At 38.2% G+C, this 13265-nt stretch overlaps 1 protein-coding gene across 4 annotated transcripts in view; it reads left to right on the top strand.

Moving 5' to 3' along the window:
* Positions 1-13265, top strand: part of PDE4D (phosphodiesterase 4D) — a 397194-nt gene that overhangs the window by 277047 nt on the left and 106882 nt on the right. The window lies entirely within an intron of this gene.

Genomic DNA, 13265 nt, shown 5'->3' with positions numbered 1-13265 from the left:
TTTCTGACTGTTCTTCTCTGTTGTGTGTATTTTCTGCTGGTGGATCGTATTTTTCAAGTACATGTGTACCCCAGGTTGCATAGGTAGTGGAAGTCAATTGCAAATCTGTTTATTTGTAAGACATGAAAAACATGTTAGATGATAGCTTCTAGATGCTTCTAAGTAGTAGAAATTAAGAATAACTGATTTGTTTGTTTGCCTTATTTGCTCCAAATCTCACTGCCAAGTAGGAGTTTATGGTTCAGTTACAAGTCACTAAAATAAAGGACCAGGCTTGTAAAAGTCCCCTAAGGGGCAAGGAGGTCCAGTATTAACTTAAAAGCTGTTTTTTAATAAGGCAACACCCAATCAATATGCTCTTAAAAAAATAAGAGTACAAACAGCAAAGGAAAAAGATTTTCATAATAATGAGTGAATATTTAATTTGCAGTCATTATATATGAACTCTCCTATTTTCAGCTTACATATAATTTTTAGAAATGTTGATAAGAACATCTAATTATAGCTCTTTCTGTATAAGTGTTAAGATGAGAAAGATTCGTGCCTTTACAGAGTGTTTGTGAAAGGTCCATACCCCAGTTAAGCATGCAGACTGAAGAAATTTTTAACCTTTGTGCCCAGTGCGACTGATTTTGGTTGAGACAAAATGAGTAAGAAAACAACCAGTCCATCTTGCTTTGTCATAAATAAAAATGCATTTTACTTGGAAATAGTGACCTCCTTCCAGAAACTTCTCCACTGACAAATAGCCTTTCTTTTAGAAGGACCACAGTGAAGCTTTCAGTGTGGCACCTGTGCCAGGATACCATTTGGAAAAATTTTTACCTTCAGGGGGACAATCCAGGTCATTGTGTGGCTTAGATGAGTCATTTCAATTAAGAATTCAATTAGTGCTCCATCCTTGAACTCATAATCCACTTCTGCATTTCCTAGAATTCTGGGTAATATTTCAGCACATGGCAGTAAATTGAATAAACAATTGAATTACTGAAACACTAAGCATACTTCTTCCTTTGGATATTTGTATCTATTCTTCCTTTCAGTTTTTTCTTAAAACACATCTGCATATAACATTTTTTGCCTTATGTCTGGATAAGTTTTCACAGTCTCCTGTCACAAAGGAGCTGTTGTTCTAAGAAGGTAAAGTATTCTTGCTACTGCTTAGGGTGAGAGCACATTAGGAAATGTAAGAGGCAAGTTGGTTTAACAATGGAATATTCATACTATATCAGTAAGCCTAATTATAATAAGCTTGATTATATCACAGAGATGAAGTAAAAGGAAACCAAGGAATGAAAGAAGGAAAAGTTTAAAAAGATAAAATAGCAAGAAAAAAAAATACCATGAAGTTTTTTATATATGGCTTTAAGGAGAAACTGGATGTGCTCATAGAAAGGAAACCCACTGAAAATTATTAAAATAGAGAAGCCACTCTGGTTCAGGACATTCCTAAATGACACAGAGGCTGGAAAATTTGTTAGGGCAAGAATCACACAAATTTTAGATTACTCACAAATTATTCTGTTTCTCCATAGCCTATTCCCTACATGGTTAATTTTCAGTATTGCATGTTGCTTGAGCATGAGCTTAAAAATATTACAAAACATACACATCCTCTAGGTAATGCAGATGAATTAATATTAGATAACAGTGTAACCTAAAATGCCCTCATTCTTCAGTGGTTGAGTTACCAACCTCTATATTTCACTTTGTAAAGCAAAACAGAAAGCAGAAGGCGTGCATCTTGTATTTGTAAGGAATATAACATGATAATTTTATGACATTTACAGTAATACATTCCACTTCATTAGCAGCAGATAAAACAAAACAAAACTTTGAGTTGTCAAATGCGGAATGTTGTGATAAAAGATAGCCAGAAGATGGCAGTGCTAAAGTACCAAATTTATCATTGTGTCATTTAAAATTTGAGCAGCTCCAGTGAAGGAAGAGAGCACAGTCGTGCTCAATTCTTTGCGAACCCAAGGCAAAAGGATGGGCTCTGCCACAAACAACAAGTTGAAGCATAAGATAATAACCAAGAAACTAATACAGTTAGATACTATCCCCAGGCAAAGGTACAGCATGAGTCCCTGTTCCCAAAGTAGTAAACCTCACAGAGCAACCAAACGGATTTTCATTCAGTGATCTGAGATGGAAAGTAGCAGAAACAAAGGCAGAGAATAGGGAGGTTGAAAGTTCTAAAAAATCAGAGATGCTAAGTATATTTTAAAATGAGGAGCCAGGTTAGCTATGCGAAAGAATAAAAGGACGAATACAAGGCCACTGAGATGAGTTTAGTTGGACAAATGTGGATGCAGTTATGGCATTAGAAGAGGCAGAAGAAGCAGACATATAGTAAGAAAAGAAAAACAAATTAAGGAGCAGGATCAGTAGCTTTTCTTAAAAAAAATATTTCTTGGAATCAATAGTACAGTCTTAGTAGACAAAAAGCAGGACATGGAGATGATATGAGGAGATTCAAGGCTGTGAACCAGAGAGGCAGGTGGTTTAGACAGTAAGATGCGAGGTCCAAGGCAGGAAGGCACAGATGTGTGTGAAGCACTACTATGGGCTTCCAGCTGAGAGATGAGGATTTGCAAGAGAAAAAGAAGTGAATGAGTGAGACAGTGGGGATTAGGAAGTCCCTATAAGGAATTACAGGGCAGGGTCTGTGATGAGAGACAGGGAAATAAGTTTAAAGGGAAGGAAAATAAATAATAGAAACTTTGAAGTCCCCAACAGCACTGTCGCAACAAAGGGAACAGAAGCTAGCTGAAAGATGAGCAAAATCATCAGCGTGGTATTGGAAGAATTGTCAGGTCTACATTCGAAGACATCAGTAAAACAGAGAACTTTGTGGATATCTTGCAGAGGAGGCCTGATCACATAATACTCACCTGCTTGAAGTTCTATTGCTTATCAGAACCTGCAAATGCAGACAGAAGCTGAAGTGGTAACACTTTTTATGCCTTTCTTGCTAAGGGATCTCTGCCCTGATTAATGGAGCAGGAGATTGAATTAGCCGAGAATTTCTGTTTTAGCAAAACCCAGGTCTCTAACCAGGTTAAGAATGGATTCTTCAATGAGACCATTAGCAATCTCATGAACACTAGAAGGAAGCCAGTAAGCATTTCACTACCTGGGGCATGTTTTAACTGCCACTATAAAGAGAGAAAACCATGTTAGTCCCCCTGTGATCCTGAAGAAGCAGACAAGAGTGTAGGAGACCAGACCAGAGGACCAAAGCAATCTGGGTACAGCAGTCTGTTTGAGCTCCATTAGGTCTGAATGTACATAAGGAGAAAAGGTTTGTGAAGTCTACACTTTCCCCATTTCTACAAGGCCACAGAACACAGCTCGGATGTAACATCCTGGTCTTTCTCGGATTTGGCCAACTGAACCTCACTCAGTGAAAAAGTAGATGGTGTGGGAAGCCTTATGGGCTTCAGAGGGGCTCAGCACTGTTTCCTCAGTCAGATGAAATACCACTATAAGCTTTAATTAATACAATTACACAAAATCTGGTAATTTCTATTAGACCTTGCTTCTATATTTTAAGCACCAGAGCCCACTAGAGAACACTGACTGAAGTGTCATTGGCCTAGTGATCAGACAAATAGCCAAATAGCCTCCAGTACACCCATACCCCAGACTCGCCAACCTACTGCTGTTCTGCCAATACTTTTTGCAGGTAGCAGCATCCCTCTTCTGCTGTCTATGGTAAAAGAAATGTCAAGAGGATGCAATTTACTCTAGGATATTTCCCCAGTAAATACAGTATTATCCTGCCTTCTCCTGGAGGATGTCCTGCTTTGTAGACTGTAACTGAATGTACCTGTAAACTTTGGCTCCACATTAAACAAACAAACAAACAAACAGATCATCTCTTTGAATAATAAAACCTAAATGTGGATTACATTGCAATGAAAAGAGCCCTTGTAATTTGATAAGCATAGATACTGACATACAGAGATTTGGCTGGTTTTGTCAGGATGACTTATCCCCTTCTTCAATCCCTGGAGAAATAATGGTGGGATTTATAATTTGTGTTGTGTTTTGTTGGGGGTTTTTCACAATAAAAGGAAATAATCTGTAATTTTGCAAAGAGTAAAGAATAATGGAATTATTCTGGCTTCAAAATTACCTTAAATAAAGGGAAATTCCAAGGTAGAGAGTTTCCTAATTTACCAGTAACTGTCAGGTCTGATACCAACCTGAAGCTACAAGTAGGCTGAAATACCCCTTTAGCTGGCATGAGGCGGGGCTGCCAGAGAAGAGAATTTTTGAGGTAAACTAGCTCAAATGTTTCCCATTTCTCAATGGCCTGCTCAGCTTTTAAAAAAATTTCATTCTATTCAATCTGGATCAGATTCATAAGTAAAATGTACTTCAAAATATACTCCAAGCAAAGATGGCAAGCCTGGACAGTTAACAAGGTTCACCTGAGCCTTTAATATACCATCATGAAACGAAGGTATGTTTTCTCATCCACTACAGGAAGCCAAATTACTAATGATACAGTTTATCCTTTCTGAGCCAGGAAGACTTTGATTTATTAATAAAACGCTGTGTGCATCTGAAGTTACAGAGCAAAAACCCTTTTCTCTCGAGTTCTGATCAAGACTCTAGGAGAGCTGAAAAGATGTGCAATTACTAGGCAGACTAATTTGGACCTCAGTTTAAAATATTAGAAATAATTGCTTTTCTTTCTAGATAAACTGCTGTTGACATTCCTGATGACTTCTCAGAAGCTGTGATATTGCATATCACAGATATTACTGGATGAAAAGAACTATTCAATGTTCAAGGCCAGGTCAGACAGAGCCTTGGGCAACATGGTCTAATGTGGGCAGGGCATTTGGAACTATATGATCTTAAGGTCCTTTCCAACCCTGACTATTTTATGATCCTATGATTTAAACTTCAAAGTCTACCTGCTTTAAAAAAAATCTATGAAGATGCATTTTCAATGTTGGTTTCAGCTTAGAAACAATTTTTTAATGAAACATATATTTGTCTGTGGAAAGAAATGTATTTACAAGGCTTTAGGAAAAATAAAAAAATATTCTGCTTCATTGGGTGTTGCTTTTTTTGGTCTTAAGATACTTTAAATTGAATAAATCTCCAGGTTGCAGCTTAAAGTAAGCTAAGTAATTGCTAAGTTCCTTACAATTCTTTTTAAGTTGTAAACATTTTTTAAAAAGACCACTGTGTCCTTTTCAATTGCTTGCGATGTTTTACAAATGGAATACAAAACAAAGACTTCAGTAATATCCAGTTTGCTTAAATTGAGGTATACGAAGTTTGCACTAACTTCATTTGTTGATCAGGAAAGCAGTTATGCTATAAACAAAAAGAGAACATTTTTTGGACTGAGAAGGCTTCTTTTGATCTGCTTTTTAACTCAAGAAATTCTGAGGTGTTCTAATATGCCTTTTTACTATTGAATTGAATCTGGATTTTTTTTAAATGAAATGCAAATTGATTTCATCTACGTTCAGACAATACAGTATCATTATTGGCTTTATGTCCAAATGCTGAAACATAATAATTTTCCAAATATAACTCTCAGTTGTTAAGCACATCACTTCCCCTTCAAACACTTCTAATGTGTCAGGCTATTTTTCCCCCTCTTCTGGAAATAATTGCTGTTGGAAATGAAGTGGCAAGTTACTGCTCCTGTGCTAAACAGACCAGACTGAGTTACTAAACCTCTTCAGTCAATGGTGGCATCTTATTAAAAACATGATGCGAAAACCAGTTCTTAGCTGGAATTTCAGCTACATCACACACCTCTGGGCTTGCTACACAGATTTGTATCAAGAGAGAAAGGAGGATAAGTGTGTTTTGTGTGTGCATGTGTGTGCACACAATACTGAAGGATGGGAGCAGTTTGGAGAAAGGGAACTTTGTAAAGAGGGACTTGAATGTTTTTGGGGATGCCTTTTAGACTGTTTTTCCAGGTCAGTGATCACCTGCATGCACAGGCTGAATTTATTTCATAACTCAAAAGAGCATTAGTCCTTTCACCCCTCAGGGTACAAACAATGCTCTGTATGCTTGCAATGGTGCTTATGCTGTGTTAACTGTAGAGTTCAAATGGATAATCCAAAATTCTTATGGGTTTGCCTTGTTTTTCTTGAAGTCTTCTCATTTATTCTTATATAAATGTAGGTGTCTCTGGTTTTTGCTGTTGGACCCTTTTTTCTAAATGCTGAAGCTGAGACAATCTTTCCGTGGCTAGCTGAGAGGAAGCTCACTTGGGCTGGGAAGTTAACTTGCATAGGAGCTGTCCTCAGCAGCTCTGCTCTCATTTGAGAGAGGAAATCTTTCAACCTGCATGAGTGTGAGATTCACATGGAAAGTTATGTGTTCTTCTTCACAAATAGCACAATCATATCAGTTCTCAGTGTTTATGCATATGGAGCAAGGAGATGCAAGCAACCAAGTGTCTGCTGCTTAAAAACAGTTCAAGGTAATAAATTTTATTTTCACTTTCAACAAGCTAAGAGTTTATATATGTCAGCTAATGCAGACAAAACTGATTAATAGTATCTCATTAAGCTGCACTAACTTGATTGTTTCCAGTCATGTGTGCACACCCACTCACTAATATTCTCTAAGCTGAGCTGAAGACAGACCTATTCCCTTAGTCACTGATGCTTGTTTGTTTTACAGCCTTGCTTAGAACTAAGTAATGATTCATGTTGTATGAAAAGTCCAACAATAGCATTCCTAAATTGTTCTGGACTCTTCTGACTGAGTTAAGCTGTTGTCTGGTTCAAAGTCCTACATCTTCTGGCTTAACCCAGCCCTTCCTTCAACACACAAACCAAGCCCCTGCACTGCAGTAGATTCTTTTCCCTTTCCATTGTCTCAGTGACCCACAGTCAGACTGCCTAATCTTAGAATGAAAACCACAGAGTAACACTCTGGCCAATCCATACTTTGTTTTTCTTTAGGACCAAATTCTGTCAGACCTAATGAAAGCCCAGAGTTGTCCACTATTATTCTGCCATCTAAATTGTCTGCTATGTTATAGTAGGATTAAAGAATTGAAGCTTGGTGGTTGTTTGAGGCAATAAGATACAGATGATTTCTTGAGTTGTCCTGTGGTTCTATATTTTGCACATCCTGTTGGCATCCTGTGATGGCCCACTACATCAGTATCTACATGATTTCCTCAGGCAGATTACCCATGTTAGATGTATGAGTTCAGTCTCTGGAAAACATTTAAGCTTGCTGAGCAGGAAAGTACCTAGGTCTGTCACAAGAGGTCTTGATTCTTACCTGAGCCCTTCCAAAGGTGCTGTGATACTTTCATGGGAGGTGGAAAAAGCCTGATAGTGTTCCTATAGCATATTTATAGGGAATATGGAAAAACAGTAATACTTCACATTCCTTGAGTTAGTCAGCTGATTCTAATTCTAGCCCATGCAACAATCCTGAATGAAGTTTCTGGATTCAATGAGTCTTGGTTCAGTTCATCATCATTAAGACACAGTTACCTACCCTTGTCATGCAGCAAAATATCTTGTTTCTAGTTTGCTCAAAAAACACAGGCACTGTGACATGATACTGGTGATGCACAGCAAGATACACAGGTAATCAGATAATACCTCTGAATACTGCCTGCACTGAAATTGAAAATACTGATTTAAAGATCAGTACCAAAACCTTGGTATTCACTGTTCATTTCCCACCCTTTAGTCTGCAATGGGTATGATGATTCTGTCTTTCCAAGTCTTAAAAACACCTCACCTTGGGTGCTAATACATTTCAAATAGAAGGAATATTGTAATCTGGGTAATCTAACACAGGTGACTTCAACCGAGCAGACTCTAAGTATTCAAAGGCTTCTTTCAAACCTAATAAAATGTATGTCCAGGAACTGAGATGCTGAAAAGGTTGCACAAAAAAATAAAGTATTTTCTTGTACAAAATAGCCACTATGGCTGGAAAGCTCCAGGTACATTAGTACAGAGCATATCTTGGTGTGCATTAGCTATGTATAGTAATCCACACTTGCTTTGAGCTGTCTTTTTGATCTCTTATTATAGGACAGCCAAGTATTGTTTTCTTTATCAACATGCCATAATGGAATAACTTGATTTGTTACCATATGAAGGTAATTGGAGTATTTGGAAACACATCTGAAATTCTTGCTAGTAAAATCTATGCTGGAGAAATGTTGGGGTTTTTTTTGCCCTTTGCTGTGTCTTCCTAAGTCTAACTTGCTTAGTTAGGTAGTCGAAGGAGGACAATAACCAGCCTTTCTTGTGCCTGTAATAATGGATTTACCAGGGACTGTAGCTTTTCTGAGCCAATCCTCTTCCATCTGGTTAAGCTCAATTGAAATTAAGGAGATTGAATTCTCCAGAACTTCCAATATTACAGAAATACTTTTGACTAATTAGGAAAAACTCTTTGCTGTTTAGAAGAACCAGGAAGAGAAAAACGTGGTGTTCAGGAACACTAAGACAATAGCTAAAGACGCTACTTTATTTGGCTTCTAATTTCTGCCTGCCATGTAAGAGAACAAGTGGTTTCAAGTAGTTCTTCGTAAAAAACCTTTAAGGTACATGTTCGCAGAAATAAAGAAATGCTCTGGGAAAAACAGCCCCCTCTTCTGTAGCCCATGACTCGAACAACAATTTAAATTGCTTGCTCTCTCAACCATAAATCCCAGCCTGCCCACAGTGCCACAGTTCCCACTTCCTCCCTGAGATGCTTCATCATCCCCCAAATGGCAGTCAGCTTTTCAATGAGATGCAAACCACTGAGAGCCCAGTGCCTATCTGGGCAAAGCTGTAAGCCAGTTTCTGGTTTCTATCACACCCTATAATGTGGGCACAACATTAAGATGCGCCTCTTACCCCCAGTCAGCCTTAGCTTTTGGAGCCAGGCCTGAACTATCCCATATCAGGGCCAGAAAACTGGTTTTGAAGTCTTTGGAAATTGAGATGACATGACACAAGCACTCTTCCTGCAGAATAAACTAACTTGAAGCACTGCAATTTCTGAATCCCAGTATTGTGAACCAGTCCATTTGGATTCTGCATATGCAGATGATGATGATGAAGTGCAAGCTGTGTGAAGCAGCCAGCCACCCCTCCTGCTTGCTGTCCTTAGGACACAACTTCTGCTGAATAGTATCATTATGTGATGTTTCCCTTTCTCTTGTCAGAGTGCAGTTTGAAGCATGTTTCATTCCTGCTAAAATCTGAATCTGAGCAGTGCACATATTTTCAGCATACCTAATGAATATATTTATTATGTGTTTATTTGGCTTCACCTATAAAATGTTTTTGAGGAAGGACAAGAAACAACAAACATCAAAATCAACAAAATACCCCAAACAAGCAATTAGGGTAAATGACCACCTCACTCTCCTTCTCCATTTGTATTTTTGTGTGGCATATTTGTGTTCCAGCATACATGCAAGCAAAACACGTCTTATTTAATCTGTATTTGTAGTATGTTATTGGGTGGTAAACCAGCCTTATATACAGAAATGAGTGGATGTCATGTTTCATCCAGATTTAGATGTTTACACTGAAAAGGAAGCTGCAATAGTTTTTATGATTCAAATAAGAGACTACTTTAATCTTCATATTTGGATGGATTTTACCTTGCTTTTATTTTTATGTTTCTACATTTAAAAAAAAAATGCCCAGATACAACTCTGTAAAAATTGAGTTAATTCTTGTGACAATGTGACAAAAGCCTTATTTGTTACTGTACAGCACAGTTCAGGAATTCCAAACAGTCACTGTCCCCTAGGGCTTTTCAAAGTAATTTGGCAGTTTTGTCATAGAATCATAGAGTACCATGTTGGAAGGGCTTTAATGATGATCTGGTTCAAACTTCCTTGGCAAAAGCATGGTCTAGACAACACGGCTCAGCACCCTGTCCAGCTGAATCTTAACAGTGTCCAGTGCTGGTGAACCCACCACTTCCATGGGGAGATTGTTCCTGAGGTTGGTTGTTTTCACTGTGAAAAATTTTCCTTTAGTATCCAACTGGAATCTCCCCAGGATTATCTTGTACCCATTACCCCTCATCTTTTCCATGTGACTCCTTGTAAAAAGGGAGACCCCATCTTCTTTGTAGATACCCTTTAAATACTGGAACATGGTGATAAGGTCTCCCCTGAGCCTTCTTTTCTCGAGGCTGAGCAAACCCACTTCTCTCAGCCTGTCCTCATAAGGCAGGCTTCCCAGTCCTTGGATCATCTCTGTGGCCCTTCTCTGGATCTTCTCCAACCTGTCCACATCTATTTTGTATAGCAGGGACCAAAACTGAACGCAGCATTCCAGGTGTGACCTGACAAGTGCAGAGTGGAGTGGGATAATGATATCTACCTCTGCTGGCAATAGCCTTGTTGATATGAACCAGCATCCTGTTGGCTTTATTTGTCACAGCAGCACACTGTTCACTTGTATTGACCTTATTGTCCACCAGAAGCCCCAGGTCCCTTTCCACAGAGCTGCTCCCCAGCTTGGGTAAATCTCAGCATGTACTGCACTCTTAGATTGTGTTTTCCCAGGTGCAAGACTTTCTTTCAGATAGGCTATCTCCCAAGTCTTTAACCAGAGAATCCAACACAGACTATGCCAGTTTGATTTAAAGCTTGGCCAGCATCTTCAGCCAATAATTATCCTGGGGAGATAAGTGAGATTTTCATTCAAATAGAGGAGTGTGCAAACCAGTTTGATCATGTTTTAAACTGGTACAAAGCATCAAGATTTTTTTCCACTAATCTTATAATTTATGTTATAAAAAATTTTATCAAATTTAACTAGAAATCCTATTTTGTCTGCATCTTGTCCATGAGGAAACATGCGTCAAATTGGTGTGAATATGTTTTGTGCAATTTTCCCCTTCTGTTTAGATAGAGCTCTTATTTATCCTGTTTAAGTCACCCATCTGCAATATGTGTCTTCAAGATCACTCACTTGGTATTCATTACATGTCTAGAAAGTTTCTATGTGAGTTTACTCTGGCATTTAGAAAGACAAATCTTACTCAGCAGCTTACCTGCAAAGCCCTACACTGACAAGTGCAGACTCAACATTTTAGTGATCTCTAAGGTCTGGGACTCACTTCTACTTAATGGATATCTTGACTTTTTCTGACTACATGAAAAAAAATGTCCTCTCTTTTTTAACTGTATCCTAGCAGGTCTGCCAAATATCTCTCTAGAACTTCACTTATTAGATGATTATATTAAATTATTCCAACTTAATTAAGAAATAAGGGTTATGCAGTCACCCTGTCTATCCTTGTGTTAATCGTCCTGTGGGCTTCTCTGTCGGTCCATGCATAAATCTCTAAATTCCCTTTGAGTGAGGGCAAAGTTACTTAGTTAATGTAATCGGGATAGAAGAAACAAATTAACGCCAGTCTTGAGGAAAGGAAGCAGAATTTTTGTACTTTTTATTTGGCAACAGACAGCTGAACATGTTCATCTAACTTGTGACTTAGCATAGCACTTTGACCTCCAGGGCGAGGACCATCACAGGTTCTGTGGGATGCTTTCACACATGTTCTATAGGAAAGGTTAGGAAGGAAAATACAGAAAATGTGCAAGTGGCCAGGCTTCACCATTTTAATGTAATAAATAACTTGCAATGCATTATAATCCTTGGTCTGCTAATGGCAATTGAGCCTGTGTTTTATGTAACAGTGACTCATCTCAGGTGAACTGTTGTGCGCTTTAGCAGCCTTTTTTGGTGACGGTGGAATTTGATCATTTTAAATTTTGCGGCCATGTGAAAATTAGTCTGCTTTCAAATCTGTCTTTCCTCTGAAAAATGAAGATATAAACAAGTATCCCAAGCATTCTAGCTGGTCTTAACATTATGAATGATTTCTTCTGACCTTGAAGTTTAACAGCTCTAACTACATTTAGAAGTTTGTGATATATTGCACAGGGTTTACTCTCCCTCTTACTTCTTCATCATATAGATGTGTGTCACTATCCTGTCCAGGATCCAGACAGAATTGTCTATCAGCTTCTTTATCATCTGAAAATAAAACAGGACATTCTTACATTGTTGTGTTTACTACATTGCAGTACACTGTCGATTAGTGGCATTTTGATTGAATCATATATTTTTCCTCTTCTGTACAAAAAATAACACAGACACTTTAGACATGTCTGCACCCTTTTTGAGCACTCTGCAGGTTTTCTGACCCAATGTGGATTAAAGATTACTCACCACGTTACGCAATTGCTTTTCTGTTCAAGTGGGTCTGCTGCGTGCTAAACTGCTTTGTGAAAGCTGTGGGTATCTGTACTTTCAGTATCACACTTTCACCGAAATAATGATAATTTCTGGAAATGTTGCTCTTGACAATAAGGGGCATTTGAAAAGTGAAAATTAAATCCTTGGTTGATTTCAGTACATTAAATTAGTATTTCATAATGTTTCCTCTAAAAAATAACAAGCTATGCTATTTTATCAGCATTCTCCAATGAAATGCAGTCCAGCAAGAGCTCAAGTACAATGAAGGTTGAACATTAAAGGAGTGGGGTCATGCTATTTTATAGAGAAGAAAAAAAAAACACAACAAATGCCAGAGCAGAAAGCACAGAAACGTGTACTTGTTGCCTCTTACAAGTGCCTCAGCATTCAAGGGGTAGCAAACAGGACCACTGAATAAGAAGAGCAAGAAGGTACCACCTCCCCTAAGGAAGACCAGAAGAGATTTTAAAGATCATCCTGTTTTCATAGTTTTGTCAATCTGCACTTCGACAGTTAATAACTATGTTGTAGCAATTGCCTGGGAATCTGAAGCGCTGAGGAATTCTATGTGCATTTGTGTCATATGCTGAGCATTAAGAGTGTTTGCCACTGACAGATGCTTGTAATTCTGAAAAGAACTAGCTCTATCTAGCTTGTTTACAGGTAGAAACAATTTAATATATTTGTCCCTTATCTGGTGCTGCTGCTACACGTAAACCTTTACCTCTCCAGGTCCCTTTCCTTTCCTCTTCTGTCCCTTCATAATTTCCAGTTGTGGGAATTAGACTCGATCAGTAAAAAATGGGTTTGCATATTGATTTTAAATACAGTTTCTGTGCATAATTTGATTGCTCAAAAAACACACTAATTTCTAAGAAATTTGCTTTTCGGCTAAACAACCTGAGTGGGTAGGCGTGAGGAAGACTGTCAAATAATTCACTTGAGGCTTTAGGGTCTTCCACCTTTGCAGAAGTCAATAAGATGACTAACACAGTTTTCCTTGCTCTAGACAGC

This window comes from Melopsittacus undulatus, chromosome Z, assembly GCF_012275295.1.
Source record: "Melopsittacus undulatus isolate bMelUnd1 chromosome Z, bMelUnd1.mat.Z, whole genome shotgun sequence".
Taxonomy (NCBI): Eukaryota; Metazoa; Chordata; class Aves; order Psittaciformes; family Psittaculidae; genus Melopsittacus; species Melopsittacus undulatus.
Note: the sequence above shows the minus strand (reverse complement) of the source record. Positions and strands in the feature narration are given on the sequence as shown.